The sequence below is a fragment of the Cryptotermes secundus genome, unplaced genomic scaffold (genome assembly GCF_002891405.2).
Source record: "Cryptotermes secundus unplaced genomic scaffold, Csec_1.0 scaffold708, whole genome shotgun sequence".
NCBI lineage: Eukaryota > Metazoa > Arthropoda > Insecta > Blattodea > Kalotermitidae > Cryptotermes > Cryptotermes secundus.
Window position 1 is genome coordinate 1340566 of NW_019726238.1, and position 7409 is coordinate 1347974.

Sequence of the window (7409 nt, forward strand, 5' to 3'; positions counted from 1 at the left end):
CACAGAGGCGGTCATACATAATTAACGAAAGCACTCGCTCTTCCTCCAGACTGTTCTTAAAATAAAACTATAGGGAAATAATTAAAGTGTGATTAATTATGACCCTTTCATGTACGTTGATAGATTCCATTTGACGAAAGAACTGGATACTTAAAGTGAGATATGATTACATATCTTAGATGCGTATTTACTGACGTGGGGTCTGATAGTGTTCAAAACGTACGTATACAGCCGTCTCCTGGGTCATGGTGCCTTGTGGTCTGGAATGTGGCTATCAAGGTTTCGGACGAACCCGTTGTTTCTATGACACTAGTCTCGTAGGTGGTTAAGCAGTGTCTATGAGGAACCTCCTGCCTCAAAAGCAACAGGCTCATCAGAAATGCTGGTAGCCACATACAGTCGAAACGTCGAAACGGTGTCTTGTTCTGTGTTCATTTGTAGTTGATTAGAGTAGGTCAGCTTTGTTACGTTGAACGGTGGGAGGAGAGGAAATAATGAATTTACATTATGTGAGCGGAAGCTGCAGCAGTCTAATTTATGGTAACATTTCAGCATTTATGTGAAGAAACTGATGGAAACCACCCGGACGAGATTCGAACCTGGCACTTTCATAAGCTCAAAAGTTATATAACATAAATATTTATGAAAGAATCGTAAGCCTCAAGGGCACATCTGGTTGTCCATGACCACAAGGGGCGCGAAGAGACGGCGCGAGGGTGGGGGTGTCTGCTTGCCTTCACCTCCCCAGGTGCTGTGTATGTATTTCTGCGTCTTCGCAAAAAAAAAAGGGGGGGGAGGAAAAAAAAGGAAAAACTCTCACGAACTTAAGTTGTTAGTTGTAGGGAGCACGAAGTTCGTTAAGCGAAAAGCTGGTGCAAACTAACGCGCTTCGTTGTAGTGAAAATTCGTTAACTGAGTGTTCGTAAAATGCAATTCGAAAACAGACTTCAGATTGCGCGAGTAGATTCAGTATAAGCTTGAATATAAGGCGCCCCCTTATTTTTCCAGAGGCAAAATTAGGAAATGAAAGCTTTTATTTTTGCGAAATTGAATACCGTATTTACGCATGTATAGGCCGCACATTTTTTGCCAAAAATTCAAGAGGAAAACTGGGGTGCGGCTTATATTCGAAATCACACTTCATTAAAAAAAATTATATTCATAATTAGTAATACAGGGTGTAATACTCCTGAAATAATATACCAAGAAAATTATTTTTTCTATAATTTCTGTCTGAAAATTGTGCTGCGGCCTATACACGCACGCGGCCTATACATGCCTAAATACGGTATATCATTTAGTTCTGGGGGTAGTTAGCAAAAGAGACCAGAACTATACCATTAACAAATAATAAATTCAAAATTAAGATAAGGTAAAGTTTTCCTTGTGCTTATCTAATTAAGCACTATGCCATGAAGGCGTATGGGGGAGTGGATGTATAGATCCACATTTTCTTGATCTCGGCACTAGTTGGAGGTGAGTGGTCAGCTTCACGCCCCAGCCGCTTTACCCCCGGGAAAGAGCTCCCGGTAGCCATTGGATAGGAGGTTGGGTGGACCCCAGAGCCGGTCTGGACGACGTGGAGAAGAGAAAATTCTTGCCCCTACCAGGACTCGAACTCCGAGTCCACCCCGTAGCCAGTCGCTATACCGACTGCGCTATCCCGGCTCCAAATTCAAAATGTAGTACCTTAAATATAATTCTAAGTATTGTCACCAATGTCATTAGGGTGATCACTTAGAATTCCTCGTAATTTTATCTTTCATCATCATTCATCAATGGCTCTATAGCCCTTTGTTGGGTCCTGGCCTCTTCTTCGGTTTCGTAATTTTGTTTTAAACGGACGGAAGGACTCCTTGAACGAGTGATCAGCCCGTCGCAAGGCCGCTACCTACAAACAGGACATGAACACAGAATAAACGCGAGCACACACATCCATGCATCGAGTGGGATTCGATCCCAGCATTTGAGCGAGCGAGGCCGGTTCATGCCTTAGACCTCGCGGCCACCGTGATCGGAAATTGTATTCGTAAGGACCGAAAAATAATACGACCCCTCCTTTCTAATCAGCAGTTATTTGGGGGGACGGGGAATTGCGTCACATTCAGTCTAATGCGGTAACCATATAGTGATTATTAGAACCTTTTTCTATTTTAATTTCCTCGATATCTGCTCTTTAAAGAGTGACCCTACACTCAAATATACTTTTTTTTTCCTTGGCTCTACAGCCCCAGTGGCCTATGCCTACCTCCATGAATTTCTCCGTTCACTTCGATTTTTCTAGATCTTACACATTCGATAGGACTCCTTGGGCGGGTGATCAGCTCGTCGCAAGGCCTCTACCTAAACACAGAATAAACATACTTGTATACACACACGAAACGTTCATGCCCTGAGTGGAGTTTCGAACCGAACAGTGAACAGTACATGCCTTAGACCGCTCGTCTAAGGTGATCGGCTAAGCTTTAATTACGAATTGAAATTATTACGAGTTCATATTGTAATAATTATCCATTCGTCTCATTAATATGCAATGAATACACGTGGAATGCGTTAACTGCAGAACATGCAAGTTGTTGGTAGAGGTCATCATACGATTGAGTTCGGGGCATCGGTACAAGTTCACTGCTAATCAAGGACAGCGATCGTCACCGGCAACGTCGATAGTTTTAATCGGTTCTAAAGCTTCTTCGTACCTCTTACAATCTTGCCCCTCCTTTAAAGAAACAGGATGAGGTACGCACATACGTTCAAAAGGCAGAACTTGATGTGTAAGCCGACAAAGTTTCAATCCAATCCTGAAGGCCAAGATTGAGGTCTCCTGCGATGTAACACCGCGCAGTTCGGTACAGACGCCTATCAGCAACCACATGCCTCCCCCTTCACGGCCATGGAGGCATCATCTACGAAACTACACGGCGTTATATATCAGGAGACTGCAATCCTGACACGTACTGCCTGAGTGAGATTCTGAAAATGGCACTTCTTATTGCTGGGTTTCGGGACTTTCTCCATCGTATTAATTCTGTATTCCGAATTTAATTGGTCTACAATGTTTCGGAATATGAAATCGTTTCCGGCCTCAAGTGAAATGGGTCCATTCTGTTGGGTCCGATAGACCGAGACAGTTTTAATCAATGATCGCTTACAGTTGGGTCCATTAGACTGAGATAACAATCGGTTGAGATTAGCTCTATTTTTCGGGCCGTACTGAGTAGGTAATTCTCCATCTTTCCACCTTGGGTCGGAAGCAGAACAATTTTCCGAAACGTCGTATTCAGCTCGAAGCACTAAGGTGAGGCCCAGAAAGCCAGTAATACTATAGATAATTTTTCGTTCGTGATTCTTATTAGTAATTCCGCCAGAAATGGACCCAATCACGGTTTTCCGGAATTATGTTCCCATTTTTAATTTTCTGTGTACTGCTTGGAAGTTAATTAACAAACAATTCGTCATGTCACCGTAATATATAGAGCTCATGTACATTGGAATAGGGAAATGCTGGTTTCCAGGAAGTGTCTCTGCAGCTGTTTCTGTGAAATAAGCGAAGTTTCGTGAGTATTTTCTTAGGAATTCGTGTTTCGCTTCTGATATAAAACTATAAATATAACCTTTATGTGTAATATGTTATATTCAGTTACCCACGTGGTAGATTTATATATTCTGTTATCGGTTCTCTGATGTTGTTTGTATTCACAGCTCATTAACAAACATTTATCACTTAATACTGCAAGTTAAACTGAAATGAGATAACGGCAACACACAAAAGCACTGAGTAAGAAAACATCATTCTGCGTGTAATTTATTTCTTGAAAGGAGTTGAAATAACGAAAGGTTAGGAAAATACAGCGTGTTGGATATGATTCAAAAGGTTTACAAATCTAATTAACTGCTCACAATATTAAACAGGATTTTACAGATGGACTTCGACCGCATCTGTGGTCTAGTCGTCAGAATTCCTGGCTACAGATCCAGAGGTCCGGGTTCGGTTCCCGGCGCTACCATATTTTCTGAGAAGTAGTGGTTCTGGAACGGAGTCCACTCAACCTCGTGATTATAACTGAGGAGCAATTTCTAGGCAATGGCGGCTCCGGTCTATGAAACCGAAATTAACAGCCGTGGGGATTCGTTGCGCTGACCACGCAACACCCTCTATCCGCTGAAGTTGGCACTAACTTCGCCGACAAGCGGCGGTCGCTCGGTCGGTATAGTTCCTTGCGGATTAAAACCACTGAGTTTCTTTAAGGATGGACTTCATAATTTGGACACCATCAAAAGATCTTTTGGTTACACAAATGACGGTGAATTTCGTGCGTAGCTAACTGAATATAAGCTTAAGATGGACTCTGCTCTCTGTCAATGGTTGTTTGTAAGTTACATTAAGAACTATCACTTAACTTCTCGCGATATTATGATTATGTTTGGAACCGAAATATATTATTATAAGTAACTATGAGCACTTCCCCTCCACCATCTTTCTACGCGTATCGCTAATATGTTCAGGGATATCTGCTATTATTACGATTTCCGGAGACTCAGCACCTTACACGTCACTCTGCTTACTTATCTGTCATTCGGAACAGAAGTTGCTACGTAAAATACCTCCTTTCGCAAGTAAGTGGGAGTAGTGTCTTCAATTTTTTAACAAAATAACTATAACAATTATGGACAAAGTTTAACGCTTTGGTGTGACAAATTGTTTAAAGCTATTATTTTGCCATTCGTCCATAATCCCTGTTTATTAAAACTAGTACACAGGGTAAAGAGCATATAAAAGAATAACCTGCATTTTTGGGCCCCTCGGTAAAACCACTCTCAAACCATGGAGAACAGCTGTACCGGAAGGCCGACCGGAGTACGTTTTATTTCGACCCAAGCCCAACTCCAGGATAATAGTGTTAAACAACTGTACTTCCGGATAATAAACTTATTACTTACTTATGGAGCTGAGCCCTTCTTGAGGAGCCGCCAATTATGCAGCTACTCAAGAATTTCCAAGCATTTTATGGAATCCGAATGTTCATTACCTTGTTCACAATAGCTCTCCAATGGTCTCTATCCTGAGCCAGATCAATCCACTCCGTGTCATCCCATCCTATCTCTCTAAGATCCATTTTAATATTGTCCACCCACCTACGCCTTGGTCTTCCCAGCGGTCTCTTTCCTTCTGGCTCTCCCACCAATATCCTATATGCATTTCTCGTCTCCCCCATTTGTGCTATATGCCCTACCCACCTCATCCTCCTTGACTTGATCATTCTAATTATACTTGGAGAAGAGTACAAGTTATGAAGCTCCTCATTATGCAGTTTTCTCCAACCTCCTGTCACTTCATCCCTCTTCGGTACAAATATTCTCCTCAACACCCTGTTCTCAAACACCCTCAGTCCATGTTCCTCCCTTAATGTCAGAGACCAAGTTCTTCAGCCTAGGTCGTTTATCCAGAGAATCCGTCCAGGTCCGAGGCTTTGTGTTCATTTTCGTAACAAAGTTATTTTTTACGGTGAGGAGTTGTTAGTCCCATGCCCAATCCCAAAGCTGGAAGACCACCCCTTGTCGGCTGTCCGCGAGTTCTTATTCAATGTATTCGTAGCTTCCCTCCATACCCGGAGGGCATCAATTGAAAATATCCAATGACCTCATCGGGACTTGAATCCGTGACCTTCCGGCTTGTAGCATAGTGCCCCAACGTCGATACATAGCTACCGAGCTTACTGCCGTAAGAACTGTCCGCCAATGTCTGGCACCTACAGGATCCGGTTTCGACTGATGTTAAATATAAAGCCTCTTAAGAATATCTGCATAAAGAACTGGCTCTTTACTCGAAGACAAGCGAAATTCAACATTTATCTCATTAGGTGCCAATATGCCGATCACAACGCCCAAGTAATCAGCAGCGAGCATTGTCTTCGATGGACTTACGCTGGTGTCGTGGGTTCGAATTCCGCCCTACTACGGAATCCTTGTTTCCGTCTATTATTGCCACATATTTGAGCGTCCGTATGGGTTGTCTACTTTCAAATCTAATTAGAATCAGTTTCTGAAAGACAGTATATGATGTTACAAAGCACTAAACAACGAAAGCCCTGCAATGCAACAGCTGTTGGATCGTGTTCGGAACCCAGACCTCATCAACGGGTTCATAATAGCTCGCCATTGGACCCTGTCCCACACGAACCCAGTCCATATACTAACACCCTATTACTCAGCATGCTAAACCCTCGTATAGCGCGGAATATAAGTCTCTTGAAAGCGGAGATTTCAGTGAATCCGTGTTTGCCGAACTCTGTGGTGGGTAAGAGTTAAACTGGATATTTAAACTCTCAGACATGAAATGAAGATGGTTATACACGCAACAAATAAAAACAAACTCTGTGGTTTTAGTCCGCAAGCGAACTATACCGATCGAGCAACCACCCGTTTTCGTCGAAGTGTCAACTTTAGCGGATAGAGGGTGTTGCGTAGTCAGCGCAAAGAATCCACACGACCGTTAATTTCAGTTTTCTAGACCGGAGCCGCTATTTCTTTGAAATAGCTCCTCAATTATCCTCACGAGGCTGAGTGGACACCGTTCCAGACCCACTACTTCTCAGAAAATCTGGTTGCGCCGGGAATTGAACCCGGATCTCTGGATCTGTAGCCAGTAACTCTGACCACGTGACCACAGAGGCGGTCTTCAGCTTTTTGAGTAGCAGCGGTATGGTCATATGCCACTGCAATGTGTTCCTCAAGTCCAAACCGGTTTTATGACCTGGCCTTCTGTTTTGCATTGATAACTGGAATGTCCTACCCAAGAGTCACTTCACTTTCCTGTATTCTTCTATTTTCTTTTTCACGTGCTCCTTGTACCAAGAAATGAGGAATTGTGATAAAAATGAAGTGAAGTGAGGGACCATAAAACGATACATGACGAACAACTTGGTGACTTATACAATCACCCAGCAATGTGAGGACAGTGAAATCCAGGAAACCACGACATGTTGGGCGTGTGCCTAGGATATGTGAGACTGGGTGAGACAAGAAGCGAAACGATACCTTCTTAAAGGCATCAATTTGCAAGACAGAGAAGGGAAGACAGTAAAGATGGATGCTGGTGAAAGAGGAAGGCGAAGAGAAGGAGCTGAGTGGCGGATTATGGAATTCACGGTCTTATTGCTCTACTGCTGAGTGACCAATCAGCTGCTGAATTGCTATTATCACAGAGGCCCTGAGGTCGCTGAGGTTATACAGTTTCTCCTGTTGCTTTGCCTTCGGCTATTCGAATACTTGGATCGGGTCTTCGAATCACATTCAAGGCCTGATGTATTATTTCTTTTATTGCTAGTGGGGTGGGACTAAGTCCCTTGTACTGTGGCCACTTCTGGCCTATTGTACCAGCCCCAGATGATAGGTGAGGGTGATTGTGGAGC